Raw genomic sequence first — 19,312 nt, 5'->3', positions numbered from 1 at the left:
GAAAGATGTTTTTTGTCATGAAATATAATCTTATTTGCAATGCAGAAGACAGATTTTCATGTGTTAAAGTTTTTTTGCAGAGCAAATCATGTTTGAGCTTCAATGCACATTATCACTAGTTTAAACCTTCTAAAAACACTAATGCTGTGTTTAGTGCAACTTAAGCAAATTAAGAGAATGCAAGGCCACAGATGCTGAAAAACGTCTTTCTCAATGACAGAAAGCTGGTTTATGCAATTTTAAGAGTAAAACTCAAGTACATCAAAGATGTTTCTTTCTCATGAAATGTAATCTTATTTGCAATGCAGAAGACAGATTTTCATGTGTTAAAGTTTTTTTGCAGAGCAAGTCATGTTTGAGACTCAATGCACATTATCACTAGTTTAAACCTTCTTAGAACACTAATGCTGTGTTTAGTGCAACATAAGCAAATGAAGAGAATGCAAGGCCACAGATGCTGAAAAACTTCTTTCTCAATGACAGAAAGCTGGTTTATGCAATTTTAAGTGTAAAGCTCAAGTACATGAAAGATGTTTCTTTCTCATGAACTGTAATGTTATTTGCAATGCAGAAGACAGATTTTCATGTGTTAAAGTTTTTTTGCAGAGCAAGTCATGTTTGAGCTTCAAGGCACATTATCACTAGTTTAAACCCTCTTAGAACACTAATGCTGTGTTTAGTGCAACTAAGCAAATGAAGAGAATGCCAGGCCACAGATGCTGAAATGCTTCTTTCTCAGTGAGAGAAAGCTGGTTTATGCAATTTTAAGAGAAAAACTCAAGTATATGAAAGATGTTTCTTTCTCATGAACTGTAATGTTATTTGCAATGCAGAAGACAGATTTTCATGTGTTAAAGTTGTTTTGCAGAGCAAGTCATGTTTGAGCTTCAAGGCACATTATCACGAGTTTAAACCTTCTAAGAGCACGAATGCTGTGTTTAGTGCAACTAAGCAAATGAAGAGAATGCCAGGCCACAGATGCTGAAATGCTTCTTTCTCAGTGAGAGAAAGCTGGTTTATGCAATTTTAAGAGAAAAGCTCAAGTATATGAAAGATGTTTCTTTCTCATGAACTGTAATGTTATTTGCAATGCAGAAGACAGATTTTCATGTGTTAAAGTTTTTTTGCAGAGCAAGTCATGTTTGAGACAAAATGCACATTATCACTAGTTTAAACCTTCTAAAAACAACTTCAGCAAATTAAGAGAATGCAAGGCCACAGATGCTGAAAAACGTCTTTCTCAATGACAGAAAGCTGGTTTATGCAATTTTAAGAGTAAAACTCAAGTACATCAAAGATGTTTCTTTCTCATGAAATGTAATCTTATTTGCAATGCAGAAGACAGATTTTCAAGCGTTAAAGTTTTTTTGCAGAGCAAGTCATGTTTGAGACTCAATGCACATTATCACTAGTTTAAACCTTCTAAAAACACTAATGCTGTGTTTAGTGCAACGTAAGCAAATGAAGAGAATGCAAGGTCACAGATGCTGAAAAACTTCTTTCTCAGTGAGACAAAGCTGGTTTATGCAATTTTAAGAGAAAAGCTCAAGTACATGAAAGATGTTTCTTTCTCATGAACTGTAATGTTATTTGCAATGCAGAAGACAGATTTTCATGTGTTAAAGTTTTTTTGCAGAGCAAGTCATGTTTGAGCTTCAAGACACATTATCACTAGTTTAAACCCTCTTAGAACACTAATGCTGTGTTTAGTGCAACTAAGCAAATGAAGAGAATGCCAGGCCACAGATGCTGAAATGCTTCTTTCTCAGTGAGAGAAAGCTGGTTTATGCAATTTTAAGAGAAAAGCTCAAGTATATGAAAGATGTTTCTTTCTCATGAACTGTAATGTTATTTGCAATGCAGAAGACAGATTTTCATGTGTTAAAGTTTTTTTGCAGAGCAAGTCATGTTTGAGCTTCAAGGCACATTATCACGAGTTTAAACCTTCTAAGAGCACGAATGCTGTGTTTAGTGCAACTAAGCAAATGAAGAGAATGCCAGGCCACAGATGCTGAAATGCTTCTTTCTCAGTGAGAGAAAGCTGGTTTATGCAATTTTAAGAGAAAAGCTCAAGTATATGAAAGATGTTTCTTTCTCATGAACTGTAATGTTATTTGCAATGCAGAAGACAGATTTTCATGTGTTAAAGTTTTTTTGCAGAGCTAGTCATGTTTGAGACAAAATGCACATTATCACTAGTTTAAACCTTCTAAAAACACTAATGCTGTGTTTAGTGCAACTTAAGCAAATGAAGAGAAATCAAGGCCATAGATGCTGAAAACCTCTTTCTCAGTTAGAGAAAGTTGGTTTATGCAATTTTAAGAGTAAACCTTAAGTACATGAAAGATGTTTCTTTCTCATGAAATGTAATGTCATTTGCAATGCAGAAGACAGATTTTCATTTTTTGGAGCTTTTTGCAGAGCAAGTCATGTCAGAGCTTCAATGCAGAAAATCACTTAGTTTAGAGCCTCTAAGAACACTAATGCTGTGTTTATGCTGTGTTTAGTGCAACTAAGCAAATGAAGAGAAATCAAGGCCACAGATGCTGAAAACTTCTTTCTCAGTGAGAGAAAGTTGGTTTATGCCGTTTTAAGAGTAAACCTTAAGTACATGAAAGATGTTTCTTTCTCATGAAATGTAATGTCATTTGCAATGCAGAAGACAGATTTTCATGTTTTGGAGCTTTTTACAGAGCAAGTTATGTCAGAGCTTCAATGCAGAAAATCACTATTTAGGGCTTCTAAGAACACTAATGCTGTGTTTAGTGCAACTAAGCAAATCAAGAGAAATCAAGGCCACAGATGCTGAAAACTTCTTTCTCAGTGAGAGAAGGTTGGTTTATGCAATTTTAAGAGTAAACCTTAAGTACATGAAAGATGTTTCTTTCTCATGAAATGTAATGTTATTTGCAATGCAGAAGCCAGATTTTAATGTTTTGGAGCTTTTTGCAGAGCAAGTCATGTTAGCACTTCAATGCACAAAATCACTATTTAGGGCTTCTACGAACACTAATGCTGTGTTTATGCTGTGTTTAGTGCAACTAAGCAAATGAAGAGAAATCAAGGCCACAGATGCTGAAAACTTCTTTCTCAGTGAGAGAAAGTTGGTTTATGCAGTTTTAAGAGTAAACCTTAAGTACATGAAAGATGTTTCTTTCTCATGAAATGTAATGTCATTTGCAATTCAGAAGACAGATTTTCATGTTTTGGAGCTTTTTGCAGAGCAAGTTATGTCAGAGCTTCAATGCACAAAATCACTATTTAGGGCTTCTAAGAACACTAATGCTGTGTTTATGCTGTGTTTAGTGCAACTAAGCAATTGAGGAGAAATCAAGGCCACAGATGCTGAAAACTTCTTTCTCAGTGAGAGAAAGTTGGTTTATGCAATTTTAAGAGTAAACCTTAAGTAGATGAAAGATGTTTCTTTCTCATGAAATGTAATGTTATTTGCAATGCAGAATACAGATTTTCATGTTTTGGAGCTTTTTGCAGAGCAAGTCATGTCAGAGCTTCAATGCATAAAATCACTATTTAGGGCTTCTAAGAACACTAATGCTGTGTTTAGTGCAACTAAGCAAATCAAGAGAAATCAAGGCCACAGATGCTGAAAACTTCTTTCTCAGTGAGAGAAGGTTGGTTTATGCAATTTTAAGAGTAAACCTTAAGTACATGAAAGATGTTTCTTTCTCATGAAATGTAATGTCATTTGCAATGCAGAAGACAGATTTTCATGTTTTGGAGCTTTTTGCAGAGCAAGTTATGTCAGAGCTTCAATGCACAAAATCACTATTTAGGGCTTCTAAGAACACTAATGCTGTGTTTATGCTGTGTTTAGTGCAAATAAGCAATTGAGGAGAAATCAAGGCCACAGATGCTGAAAACTTCTTTCTCAGTGAGAGCAAGTTTGTTTATGCAATTTTAAGAGTAAACCTTAAGTACATGAAAGATGTTTCTTTCTCATGAAATGTAATGTTATTTGCAATGCAGAAGACAGATTTACATGTTTAGGGGCTTTTTGCAGAGCAAGTCATGTCATAGCTTCAATGCAGAAAATCACTTAGTTTAGAGCTTCTAAGAACACTAATGCTGTGTTTAATGCAACTAAGCAATTGAAGAGAATTCAAGGCCACAGATGCTGAAAACTTCTTTCTCAGTGAAAGAAAGTTGGTTTATGCAATTTTAAGAGTAAACCTTAAGTACATGAAAGATGTTTCTTTCTCATGAAATGTAATGTTATTTGCAATGCAGAAGACAGATTTTCATGTTTTGGAGCTTTTTGCAGAGCAATTCATGTTAGCACTTCAATGCACAAAATCACTATTTAGGGCTTCTAAGAACACTAATGCTGTGTTTATGCTGTGTTTAGTGCAACTAAGCAAATGAAGAGAAATCAAGGCCATAGATGCTGAAAACCTCTTTCTCAGTGAGAGAAAGTTGGTTTATGCAATTTTAAGAGTAAACCTTAAGTACATGAAAGATGTTTCTTTCTCATGAAATTTTATGTTATTTGCAATGCAGAAGACAGATTTTCATGTTTTGGAGCTTTTTGCAGAGCAAGTCATGTCAGAGCTTCAATGCAGAAAATCACTTAGTTTAGAGCCTCTAAGAACACTAATGCTGTGTTTATGCTGTGTTTAGTGCAACTAAGCAAATGAAGAGAAATCAAGGCCACAGATGCTGAAAACTTCTTTCTCAGTGAGAGAAAGTTGGTTTATGCCGTTTTAAGAGTAAACCTTAAGTACATGAAAGATGTTTCTTTCTCATGAAATGTAATGTCATTTGCAATGCAGAAGACAGATTTTCATGTTTTGGAGCTTTTTACAGAGCAAGTTATGTCAGAGCTTCAATGCACAAAATCACTATTTAGGGCTTCTAAGAACACTAATGCTGTGTTTATGCTTTGTTTAGTGCAGCTAAGCAATTGAGGAGAAATCAAGGCCACAGATGCTGAAAACTTCTTTCTCAGTGAGAGAAAGTTTGTTTATGCAATTTTAAGAGTAAACCTTAAGTACATGAAAGATGTTTCTTTCTCATGAAATGTAATGTTATTTGCAATGCAGAAGACAGATTTTCATGTTTTGGAGCTTTTTGCAGAGCAAGTCATGTCAGAGCTTCAATGCAGAAAATCACTAGTTTAGAGCCTCTAAGAACACTAATGCTGTGTTTATGCTGTGTTTAGTGCAACTAAGCAAATGAAGAGAAATCAAGGCCACAGATGCTGAAAACTTCTTTCTCAGTGAGAGAAAGTTGGTTTATGCCGTTTTAAGAGTAAACCTTAAGTACATGAAAGCTGGCATTGCTCCCCTCTTTATAGAGGGTCACCTATGAGCATGCCGCTCCCTTTGAGCGTCTGAGTTTCCTCTCATGCTGAGAGTTAAGTCTCCGCTCTCCAGAGCTCTGTCTTGGTAGAGCTAGCATTGCTCCCCTCATTCTAGAGGGTCACCTATGAGCATGCTGCTCCCTCACGAGCTCTCCTGGTTGGTCGAGCTGGCATTGCTCCCCTCGCTATAGAGGGTCACCTATGAGCATGCCGCTCCCTTTTGAGCGTCTGAGTTTCCTCTCATGCTGAGAGTTAAGTTCTCTGCTCTCCAGAGCTCTGTCTTGGTAGAGCTAGCATTGCTCCCCTCATTTTAGAGGGTCACCTATGAGCATGCTGCTCTCCTTGTTGGTCGAGCTGGCATTTCTCTCCTCTCTGTAGAGGGTCACATATGAGCATGCCGCTCCCTTATGAGCGTCTGAGTCCCCTCTCATGTTGAGAGTTGAGTTCTCCGCTCTTCAGAGCCCTGCCTTGGTAGAGCTAGCATTGCTCCCCTCAATATTGAGGGTCAGCTATGAGCATGCTGCTCCCTCCAGAGCATTTGGAGAATAAAATTTGCAAATCCATGATTATGGCAAGTGCGCACGCTAGTCTCTGTGCACTTTCTGAAAGCCACGTTGTGGTAAGATCGCACACCAAGTGTTTTGCGGTCTTTTCTAAAATCCTGTATGGTATGGGTTACGCGCTGAGGCTTCGTACCCATTCTTTGAGTCGGTCAGGCCCCGGTTCTCACCTTGGGTCCCACTCTACTTATGTATGTGCTGAGTATCCTCTCATGCTGAGAGTTGAGTGCTCCGCTCTCCAGAGCTCTGCCTTGGTAGAGCTAGCATTGCTCCCCTCACTATAGAGGGTCACCTATGAGCATGCTGCTCCCTCACGAGCTCTCCTTGTTGGTCGAGCTGGCATTGCTCCCCTCTCTATAGAGGGTCACCTATGAGCATGCCGCTCCCTTTGAGCGTCTGAGTTTCCTCTCATGCTGAGAGTTAAGTCTCCGCTCTCCAGAGCTCTGTCTTGGTAGAGCTAGCATTGCTCCCCTCATTTTAGAGGGTCACCTATGAGCATGCTGCTCCCTCACGAGCTCTCCTGGTTGGTCGAGCTGGCACTGTTCCCCTCTTTATAGAGGGTCACCTATGAGCATGCCGCTCCCTTTTGAGCGTCTGAGTTTCCTCTCATGCTGAGAGTTAAGTTCTCTGCTCTCCAGAGCTCTGTCTTTGTAGAGCTAGCATTGCTCCCCTCATTTTAGAGGGTCACCTATGAGCATGCTGCTCTCTCCAGAGCATTTGAAAAGAACGATGTTTACAAATCCATGTTATGGTAAGTGCGCATGCTAGTCTTTGTGCACTTTCTGAAAGCCACGCTGTGGTAAGATCGCACACCGAGTGTTTTGCTGTCTTTTCTAAAATCCTGTATGGTATGGGTTACGCGCTGCGGCTTCGTACCCATTCTTTGAGTCGGTTAGGCCCGTTTTCACCTTGGGCCCCACTCTACCTATGTATCCCCAGTGATACTACTTGAACAGGGGCTACTACCAAGGATCTGTTGATACAGTTCCTTCAGCGAGCCCAAGTTCCTGGGTGTGCACATCACAGAGGACCTCTCCTGGACTAACAACACTGTAGCACTGGCCAAGAAAGCACAGCAGCGTCTCTACTTCCTCCGCAAACTCAGAAGAGCCAGAGCTCCGACCCCCATCATGTGCACCTTCTACAGAGGCACCATCGAGAGCATCCTAACCAGCTGCATCACTGTGTGGTATGGCGCTTGCAACGCATCCTGCCGCAAGTCACTTCAGCGAATAGTGAGAGCAGCTGAGAAGATCATTGGTGTCTCTCTCCCCTCCCTCCAGGACATCTACAGCACCCGTCTCACCCGCAAAGCCCTCCGCATTGCAGGTGATCCCACCCACCCGACACACAGCTTCTTCAGTCTGCTGCCATTAGGGAGGAGACTGCGGAGTCTCCAGGCGAGGACCAGCAGACTGAAGGACAGCTTCATACATCAGGCTGTCAGGAAGCTGAACTCCCTCCCATCCCTGCCCCCCCTCCCCTCTTTTTACCCCATACAACACTGAACTCTGACACTATGAGACCCCCCCCTATGGCTCCCCACACCCCCAGGACCAGCCACCCCCACCTACTTACAAACTGTGATCAGCACCTCTCACTTGTGCAGCATTGGACTGATCACTACCTCATCCAGCATTGACTGCAAACTACCTCCTCATATAGTCTCATAAAAAGACTGTTCTCCTATCAATTTAACAGACTGACAAGCTCTTTTTGCACTACACACATATCTGCACAGTTTTTGTTTTATTTAACTGGTTTGCACTCTATCTATTCTGCCATGTGCCTTATGTCACTTTATCTGTCTTTTTTATTTTTCTACAATGTCCTCAGACTGACAAGCTCTTTTTGCACTACACATATATCTGCACAGTTTTGGTTTATTTAACTGGTTTGCACTCCATCTATTCTGCCATGTGCCTTATGTCACTTTATCTATCTTTTTTTTTTTTTTTTTTTTCTACAATGTTCTCAGATTGATAAGCTCTTTTGCACTACAAATATATCTGCACAGTTTTGTTTTTATTTAACTGGCTTGCACTATCTGCCATGCGCCTTATGCCACTTTATCTATTTCTTTATTTTTTTTCTACAATGTCCTTACTTGTATAGCTATAGAGTTGTATGTACATATGTTTAAACCGTATTATCTGTATTTGAACGTGTTTAATGTTAACTGTTTACACCAAGGGTCTGAGGGTAACGCAATTTCAATTCTCTGTATGTATGTGCTGTACATGTGGAAGAATTGACAATAAAGCAGACTTGACTTGTAGGAGCAAGCAGTAGCCCCTGGGTGAGTTACTATCCTAAGCGCTTGTTACTATCCTAAGCGCTTGGTCGTATCCCCTTAAAGGAATCCCTTTTTCTGATTCCAAGCCTTGAGCTCTACCCTGGGTCCAGGAGGTCCGGCCTCTATTATGTGAGTTCCGGGGTATGCAACTCAGGCCTTTGGCCGAAGGGGATAATGTCACTGACAGCCATCAATTCATCCCAGGGACAACTCCCTTATCCTTTTGGTAGAGTTGATGCTTAGTGCTCACCTTTGTGGAATGGCATGCACTCCCCTCAGCATGGCGGCGTGGGTATATCGTTCCCCATAGCGTCCTCTAGAGGACGCAGTTCGAAGTTCCCTTGAAAGGGAACGTCTCAGGTTACGTATGTAACCATGGTTCCCTGAGAGGGAATGAGACACTGCGTCCTCTAGACTTTAGGCCATGCTTCGTGCCTCCAAATAAAGTCATACATTTTTTGATTGCTTGTTTTAATAATAACTGAAGAGGGAGCTAAAGCAAAAGCTGGATAAATAAGTCTGGATAAGTATTCAACTTTAGTTAGAAGAATCCTCCCAAAAATTGATATGTCTCTTTGCAACCAGCAATTCAAGATACCACCGGCTTTATGTATTTTATTTTCAAAATTTTCTTTCATACTAATCTTCAAATCTCTGGAAATAGAAATGCCTAGATATTTTACTGTCTCTTTAACTGGAATATTATACAAGGATAACTCTTGAATGGGGTGTAGGGCCAAAAGTTCACATTTGTTTAAATTTAGTTGAAGGCCTGAAGCTTTGCAGAAGGAATTGACTAAAGAGATAGCCAGAGGAATTTGGTCTTTGTTTTATAAAAATAATGTAGTGTCATCTGCTAATTGACTGATTGCTAAAGTTTTCCCAAATACATTTAATTTATTCACAGATAAGTCATGACTAACCAGAGTTGACAACATATCTACAGCTAAAATAAATAAAAGAGGGGACAGCGGGCATCCTTGCCTTATTCCACGGCCAATCTTAAATCTTTGTGTGGTACCAAAAGGGAGAGAAACTGAACTGTTCATGTCTCTGTAAATCATTTTTATATCACTGATAAACTGTTTACCAAAACCGAAAAGTTCTAAGGATTTAAAAAGAAAAGAATGCTCTATCATATCAAAGGCCTTTTTGAAATCCAAAAATAAAATGAATCCATCATCCTCTACTGTACTCCACCAAATCCATCACCTTATATTATTATGGATAGATCTTCCTTTAAGAAAGCCTGTTTGTGATTCGTTAATTAAATTATTAATGCCCACTTTTAATCTATTAACATTTGTGAAAATTTTATAATCATTATTGAGCAATGTGATCGGACGAAGATTATCCATATATCTCATATCTTTATCTGGTTTAGGGATTAATGTAATCAGACCCTGATTCATAGTGGGGCCTAAAGATCCATCTTCAATGGATTCAACAAAAGCATTAAATAATAATAATCTAATATCATTCCAAAAGAATTTGTAAAAATTAGCTGTGAGGGCATCAGGGCCCGGAGATTTGTTTAACTTAAGGTTTTGAATCGCTGAATCAAGTTCTTCAATATGCAAATCAGAATCACAACAATCTCTCCAATCATTGTCAATGTGGGGAATAAAATGTATTATATTATCAAAGAAATTATTACACTCTAATGGGGAGAAGTTGGAAGAATACAGGTCACTGTAAAATGGATAGATATTCTTACTTATTAGAGTAGGATCCGTACATTCAGCATCATTTATCATTAGTGAAAGCACTGAGTTACTTAATTGTCGTCTTTTTTCTAATCTACAAAAGAAAGAAGTACTTTTTTCACCCTCTTCTATCCACTTAGCCCTAGAACGTATATATGCACCTTTGGCTTTCTTAATATAAAGACTGTCCAGTTCTAATTGCAGAGAGACCATTTTGTTTTTTTCAGTATCATTCAATTAATTTTCACTACAACATTTGTTAATTTCATAAATAATATTATGTTCCTGTTGTCTCCTTACTTTGGCAAGTATTTTACTGTAATTAATTGAAAATTCACGAATTTTAAATTTGAGGAACTCCCATCTGGCTTTGTTAGAATTAAAGTTTCTACTGTTCTCAATTTCCTGAATTTCCTAACTCTTTAACTTTATTACAGAATCTCTCATTATTAAGTAGATCAGAATTAAATTTCCAATAACCCTTAATCCTTGAAGTGTTGTGATTTGGTTTGAGAAATAGTGAAATAGCACAGTGGTCTGTCAAGGGTGCTGCTGAAATAGCAGTCTTTAACAAATAATATTAAGTTATCTGAAATAAGCCAGTAATCGATTCTTGATTTGCTGGTGGCATTAGGTCTTAACCAAGAGAACTGCTTGATATTAGGATTGAGATATCTCCAGACATCTATCAATTTAAGACTAGTGCAGAAATGGGAGACCAAAGGATTCGGTTGAGAAGTAGTGCTTTTGGGAGGATGTCTATCATATGTTTCATCTGGTGCAATATTAAAATCTCCACCTACAACAATATTATCTGTAGGGTATACCCTCTTTAAATCAGAGATTAGAGAAGAGACCTCTTTAAGTAAATTTTGATTCAGTTTAGAATTATTGTGGCCATATACATTAACCAAAATGAAAAAAATATGTTCAATATCTAAAACAACCGCTAACCAGTGTCCACTTAGATCAGATCTAGAAGTGATTACTTTCCCTGGACAGTTGTTAAATAAAATTGCAGTACCTGCTGAGTGAGAAGAACCATGGCTAAGTAACAGCTTATCTCCCCATTGACTAGACCAAAAAGCAGTATCCGTTAAAACAGAGTGCGTTTCTTGTAGAAAAATGCAGTGAGAACCATTACTTTTACAGAATAAGAACATTGCTTTTCTTTTAACCTTGTTTTGAATGCCCCTTACATTCAATGACATTAAAGAAAATGGCAATTTAACTGGGAACATAAAAAAGAAAAGTGCAAAATGTAAGGAAAAATGCAAACACTTGTATGAGAAAGAACAAACAAAAAAAAAAAAAAAAATCACCAGGTTGTCTAACCACGAACCTAGAACATACCTTACAACCTATGCGTCTCCCAAACAGTCATTTCTCATACCATTCTACCCGTAATCAGTTCAAGTGAATAATCATGTTGAGTCAATGCGTTTCCCTTCAATGTAACCAAACGGTCCACCGTAGTACGCTTTCTTTCCTGCCTTGCGCGCTTGATCAATCAAAGGCCAGAGCTCACCGCGGGCCAAACGGTCCTCTCTCGTCAGATCCTCTGTGAATCGAACTCCTCGTTCCCGGCAGACTGATGAATTCTTTGTTGATTTCCAAAATTCATCCCTGTATTTCCGCATTGTAAACTGCACAATCATCTGCCTTGGTTTCCCTGGCTCCTTCTTGCCGATTCAGTGTACTGTGCCAACAATGTCATCTAATTTCTGAAACAGGTGCGGTGCGATTTCAGCAAATAGACCGATCACTTCCCTGCGGGGATCCTCTTCAGGCTTGTCTTTCATACCATTGATCCGGAGATTCCATCTTCGTTTATACCGCTCGAGTTCAGATGTTCTACTCGCCAGCTCTTTGTGCAATGCAGTTAATCCCAAGAGTGATTTGCTCGTCTCTAGGCACTTTTCTTTGCATTCTTTAATTTCAGCGACGTTGAACTCGATAGCCTTGGAAATCTCTGCGACCATGATACTGTTCCTTCTCATCTGATTTGCCATTTCTTCTAGTTTTTCATCTTGCGAGTCAAAACGAGCTGTAAGTGAAGTTATAGCTTGCAGAAGAGTTGCATTAGTAATCTCTTCGTCGTGATGCCTTAATTTTTTCAAGGCGTTAGTTTTAGTAGGGGTGAAATGAGACGAATGATGGCGTTTATCTGTTTGAGCGGACTGTGCCTCCATTTCTGAATCATCTGAGACTGAAGCTGGAGTCGAGCCACGGGCCGGAGGAATGACAATCTTCGGAAGGCTAGTTTGCTGTGAAGATTTTCGCATTTTGAAGACATAAAAAACACCTTCAGTGTTTAAATGTTATTTTAGGTAGATGTAACTGAGACTTGTGTATGTTTCAAAACTAAATTGGGAGACTAGCTAGGCAGCTCGGTAAAAACATGTGTGTTCAGCCCGCCATTTTGTCAATCCCAGACTGTAGGATCTCAGTTGTCTTAATGTCAGACTGTATGACAGTCAAGACGTGACAAAAACGGACATACTCAAGAAGACTTGTCCGGAGTTTTACGTCATCAATACGTGACCCGCGTTCTCTCGCTATAATTGTAGCTAGCAAACAACAGCAACGTGTAGCGTTAGTTTGATTAATTACATGCCTTGATGTAAAAAAAAAAAAAACGAAAAAGACGACGTGTGTGGAGCAAGTCATGTCTGGGCAAAAGAGGACTTTATGGACTTCCAGTTCTACAGAGCGAACTTAAGGTAATTTTGTTATTCGAGTTTAAACATCCTGCCCCTTAATAAATAAACTTTACGTACACTTTACTTTGTACATATATTGTTTTTACAAATAACGAAGTTGAAGTTTGAAGTTGTCGCGCTAATTGCGTCATCAAGTTCAGTGCTCCTATTGGTTCTTGGTTTGACGGTCGTCGTAGGAGATGTCACACTGCAGGAAAGTGTCTGAAATCTTCTGACACTGCCAGAATTTAATCGGAGGAAAAAATTGATCGCAACAGCCATTAATCGGCTGTCGGTGAACATGTCAAACCAGCGATCTAGACAACCAATTTTAGCCTAGGATTATAGGAATCTTTTAGGATTTTCAAAATTTGTCTCAGACGACCAAATCGTGGCCAAAATCGCACAGTGTGAGCCGGGCTTAAGCCAAGCATATTTAATCTATTTGTGCCTTTGTAATATTTTTCTATTCCCCACTGCCAAGTAGAGAATAACTTTTTGCTGCCATGAGAGCTATTTGTTGTTATTAACATTTCCAAAATATCTATTTTGTCATATACTCATCAGGGTCAAAGCAGTGAAGCCCAAGCGGCCAGTTCATCCTCAGGAGCGGAGCCAGGGCCATCAGAGACCTCTCCTCCCCAGAAAAAATCTGCCATGGCAATAGTATTTGCAGATTTTTTAAAAACAGGAAAGAAGAACAAAGCCTTTGTCAGACATCATTCATGAAGAGGTCACCTCATACAAGGCCACAGACTGCATCTCTGTGGATGAAGACCCACTCGCATGGTGGAAGAGCAATGAGCATAAGTATCCTCACATTGCTAAGTTAGCCCAACGTAACCTCGCTGTCCAAGGTACATCTGTGCCAAGTGAACGTGTTTTCTCAACGGCTGGGGACATAGTCACTGCAAGTAGGTCTCGCCTTTTGGCAGAAAATGTGGACAAACTGATATTCTTGCAGAAGAATATGAAAATTAAGTGAACAGAGGAGTGTTTTTTTAATGCAACATTTTATAGCAATTTTGATAGCCAGCAGTTTTGTTTTTAATATTTAAATATATACAGTGGCACTTTAATGTCTAGTTTCCAAATACTGCACTTTAATTTCAAGTGAAAGAAATGTATCCTCACTCTCAGGGAATAGAAGCATTGTTTATACTGTTTTTGTGTTAAGATGGTTAAACTTATGCTTGACTTTATGATTATGGCCTTTGCTATTGTTATAGCCTCATTATATTATATTACATTATATTATATATTTATGTTTAAAGTATTTTGACTTGTTTAAAAGACAGAGCTTGTAAGAGTTCCTCTCTTTTTCTTTTAAAATATTTTTTTTGTAAGAGCTACACTGAAGTTGGCAGTTTGATAAATGCAAGTTAATTTCAATCTTTGTGTGCTAAAAAGGCACAAGTTCCTGTAGAGATAACAATACACATTCTCCTTTTTTTTTGCCAAATAAACGAAAAGCATGTCATCATCAATGTCTTCTCTCTTGCTGTATCAAAATCTCACCTAGCTTTTACTCAGAGATGGTCCCAATAATGTGCTTAAAGTCAAGTCAAATTCAGTTAGTGCATGATTACATTACAAAAATGTTAATACTGTATCCTAAATTGTGGCTAATTAAGCTAATAAGCTATATATCATATGCTGAAGGAAATTTCTGGAATGTTAAAGATTAAAAGGAAAAATAACAACAAGAACCGTACAGAACCGAAAACCGTGACCCTAAAACCGTGATATGAACCGAATTGTGGGTTTTGTGAACCGTGCCACCCCTAATGTATATGTATATATAGTTCAGCTAACAAATCCATAAATTGGGTTTCTTATTAGATTCAGATTAGATTCTTATTATAGATTAAATTTGGTTCACAGTATATGTAAATAAATTAAGTAAAAAATACTGCTCCTCTCGGAAAGAAGTAAAAGAGTACATTTTCCCATAAGAGTGAAAAAGGTCTTAAACACAGAATATTTTCATTGATACAATTTTTAACTTTACACCATAGTGTAAGTGAATATGTACAGTGCCAAAATACGTGCAGTTTCCTCATATTCATTGCAGAAAATACAATTGTAAATAATGATTTGCTAAAATCTGTGAATGAGTTTATAAGAAACTTCTTTAATCTTATTTCTACAATTTCTTCAATATTTCTGCGGTAACAACCACACTTTTCTCCAGCAAATCAATTTTCCATTTAATAAAGAGTTCCAATGAGACAAAACATAAGGTACAGTAACAATTTCTCTTTGAAAATTAGTACGAATAGATTTATTATTACTTCATGAACAACACATTTAACCAACATAAAAAAAATATTTGTAACATCAAGAGATGCTGAATTGGGAGAATGGTCTTTATCAATACCTAAAATGTGAGTACCTGAAGGTACTGAACCAATAACAATTGAGAACTCGCTTTGAGGAATTGGTATTTTACAAAGAGAAAGGAATTCATAAGAAAAGAGTGTTCCTTCTTTGTTTTATAACTGATTAATCAATTTAATATTGTTGTCAAACCAGTTCTTAAAAAAAAGAGATTTGTGTTTGTATAGAGTATTTCTATTATTTCATATGAAATAGCGATGCAGAGAAAAAATATGCTTAAATAGGCTATTAATTAAGAAGGAAAGCACCTGGTCCAGATGGTGTGTCACCAGCCTGCCTAAAACTCTGTGCTGAGCAGCTGGCCCCCATCTTCACACAGATCTTCAATAGATCACTGGAGCTGTGTGAAGTCCCCTCATGCTTCAAACGCTCCACCATCATCCCCGTCCCAAAGAAACACAAAATTATTGGACTTAATGACTACAGACCTGTGGCACTAACGTCTGTAGCCATGAAATCATTCGAAAGACTGGTTCTGGCTCATCTGAAGGACATCACTGGACCCTTACTGGACCCCCTGCAGTTTGCCTACAGAGCAAACAGGTCTGTGGATGATGCAGTCAACATGGGACTGCACTTCATCCTGCAGCATCTGGACAGACCAGGGACTTATGTGAGGATCCTGTTTGTGGACTTCAGCTCTGCTTTTAACACCATTATCCCGGAAACCCTTCAAAATAAACTAAATCAGCTCTCTGTCCCCACCTCCGTCTGCCAGTGGATCAACAGCTTCCTGACAGACAGACAGCAGTTAGTAAAACTTGGCAAATTCACATCCAGCACTCGAACCATCAGCACTGGAGCTCCTCAGGGCTGCGTACTCTCCCCACGGCTCTTCTCCCTCTACACCAACGACTGCACATCTAAAGACCCCTCTGTCAAGCTCCTGAAGTTCGCAGACGACACCACACTGATCGGCCTCATCCAGGACGGTGACGAGTCTGCTTACAGACAGGAGGTTAAGGAGCTGGCTGTCTGGTGCAGTCTCAACAACCTGGAGCTTAACACGCTCAAAACGGTGGAGATGATCGTGGACTTCAGGAGAAACCCCCCCTGCTCTCCCCCCACTCACCATCATGAACAGCACCGTGACTGCAGTGGAGTCATTCAGATTCCTGGGCACCACCATCTCTCAGAACCTGAAGTGGGATATTCACATTGACTCCATTGTCAGGAAGGCCCAGCAGAGGTTGTACTTTCTTCGCCAGCTGAGGAAGTTCAACCTGCCACAGGACTTACTTAAACAGTTCTACTCTGCCATCATTGAATCCATCCTCTGCACCTCAATAACTGTCTGGTTCAGCTCAGCTACCAAATCTGACCTCAGAAGACTACGGAGGGTAGTCCGGACTGCTGAGCGAATCATTGGTACAACCCTCCCCACTCTCCAAGAACTGTACTTATCCAGAGTGAGCAAAAAGGCTGGTAAAATCACTCTGGACCCCTCACATCCAGCACACAACCTCTTTGAACTTTTACCATCTGGTCGACGCTACAGAGCTCTGAGCACCAGAACGACCAGACACAGGAACAGTTTCTTCCCTCAGTCAATACATCTCATGAACACTCAATAAATAAACGTAGAACACACAACTAATACATTATCCATTCACCACACTCACTTATTTTATTTTCTCATTTCTAATTTGCACATACTTGACCTGTACATACATAGTCGCCTATATTATATATTGTGTATTTTTTTATTTTTTTTTGCTGCTTTGTACATTGGTCATTGGCTATTTCCTGTTATTTTGTTTCATTACCTGTGTCCTGTCTTGTTACTGTCCTTCTGTTGCACTGTGGAGCTTCTGTCACTACAACAAATTCCTTGTATGTGTAAACATACTTGGCCAATAAAGCTCATTCTGATTCTGATTCTGATTCTGATTGTTAATGACCAAGATAGGAGCATTTGTTTTATTTTTGTTAACTGCTAGAAAATTTGCATTTTCAGCATGGGTGTGTGTAATTTGCATTGTAGAGTAAAAGTATTGCCAAGTTATGTTTATCCCAGACCTTATTTTATTAATTTTTTGTAAAACCCCATTATAATTTAATGTTCATATTTCATGTTTATTGTTGACATCACAACTAAAACAATCTAACCTCAGGGAATGCAACTAAAACCTGTTCTAAATAATAAATGTATTATTATATCACTTATGTTTTGTACTGTTGTCCTCACTATTTTATCACTCTAACACCACATATTTTATTTACTAACACCACATATCACTTTTACTACATTTTTACTCTATTACACTGCACTGTGTCAGTGCATAATGTTTTACCACACTGTATCCATGAAGGATTATCTGTTACATTTCTTATTGTTTGGTGTGGAGTTTATATCTGGCTCCAGCTATGAAAATATTGAAAACAGACAACCAGATTGTCAATTTTTGATTTGTATTTACTGATTTTATCAGTAATGGTTAATTATTATTAGGCTACTTAAAGATGTATTATTTTGATTTGTTTCCAGTATTTCAATGGGAATGAGCTGTGTTCTGACCTGACACAAGAAAAGCTAAAATTTTGGGGTTGAAGACAGAGAAAGCAAATTCCACAAAGAAAAAACTTAATTTCATTTAATGTACATTATATTATATTGCATGTATACATCACAGTTATAATAAATTAGTATTAGAATTATTACCAGAAAAAAAGCCAAAAAAGTGATAAGTGTAAGCTTTCACATTTTCTAACGAAAACAAATTATTTTCCAAGCCTAACTAAATAAATGGAGACAGAGTTATTTTTAATTCCATGTAGATCACAAACCACTGAAATTGGCTGATAAATGTAAACGATATCGTGTTTTTATCTAGAAAAAACGCAGCTCCTCCATTTGTTTTTAAGGCAGTCTTACCCAGATCAACATGGCGGATACGTCACGAGTGGAGGTGACGTATTTACGCTCTTGAGTGGAGCTCCACTCGCCCAGTCTGCAGGAGGAGGTGTTTGAAGTGTTGTCAGGAAAGTTTAAGGTTCGATGACAGAACAACCAACATAGCTGAAATATTTTACATAAGAAGAACAAATGAAAAAAAAAAAAGAACAGAAATTTTTTATTAATTAAACTCGCAGTCTGAGCCGAATATATGGGCAAGAGAAAAAATAAACAAGCTCCCGTCGTTAACGTGTCAGTGTCTGCACTTGAGCCGAAGATGGATCCTCTTCAAAGTACCTGTAACGTTATGGTTGAGTCCACCTCTTCAGCTGAGGACAACACATTGATGAGTGAAGATCCAACAAATGACTGGTTTAACTTTCAACCCAAAATGTGTGATTTGCTAGCAACTCCTCTGCCTGATACTCCCGTTAAGCCAAGTAAAAAAAAGTCTAAATGAGAATGCAGTGAACATGATGACAAATCAGCTGAAATTTTGGCTGCAGTTCGCGAGCTTTCTGTTTTACTCTGATTGACGGAAAGAGATTCGACTATGCCAATGTGAAATAGAATGTATAAGCATTCTTTGTTCTACCTGATTTTAGGTAGTTTTCAGTTGTTATAGTTGATTAGTTAAAGTAATAAAAGCCTTATGTCGGGCTAGAGACTGAATTTTTTCCTTTTTAAAAAAAAATGATTCTGCCATCAGTGAATACTGTTTAAATTGACTACTGTTGAAGTCATACGCTTAATTTTTGTATCTACCGGTTATTATTTTTATTTACCCCTACACTCATTTTGTGTGTCATTGTTGGCATATTTTTTATAAAGACATTTTTTGTCTTGCTCAAAAAGTAGTTATCTAGTTCAAGATCATTATATAAGATTATATAAGACCTCAGTTGGTTGTATATCATTCCTTCCTTCAAAGTAAAGTTTCCGTATAGTCTCTTCAGTTGCTGGTACAGTAGCTACTTTTTTCAATCACTTTTGTCTTTTTTTAATTTTGTCATGGATTTTAAGTTCAGTTCACTTTCTGTCATATCTTTGAATGTTAGAGGTATGCGGGATATGGTAAAGAGGAAAGCTATATTTTTAGTTTGTAAAAGCTGTGATACCGATTTAATTTTTCTTCAGGAAACACACTCTTGTGAATCGGATGTTAAATTCTGGAAGAACCTATGGGGTAATTTAATTTATTGTAGCCATGGATCTAATCATTCTGCTGGGATTTCAATTCTTTTTCACAAGTTTAAGGGGCAAGTTCTGGAGGTAATAACTTCTAGTGAAGGCAGATGGATCATTATGTCACTAAAGCAAGATAACTCTATTTTTATTATATGTAATCTATATGGTTGTAATTCTCTTTCAGCCAACAAAATATTATTTACTCAGATTACTTGTAATTTAACAGAAATACATAATAAATACC

The sequence above is a fragment of the Barbus barbus genome (genome assembly GCF_936440315.1).
Source record: "Barbus barbus genome assembly, chromosome: 31".
Classification (NCBI taxonomy): Eukaryota; Metazoa; Chordata; class Actinopteri; order Cypriniformes; family Cyprinidae; genus Barbus; species Barbus barbus.
Note: the sequence above shows the minus strand (reverse complement) of the source record.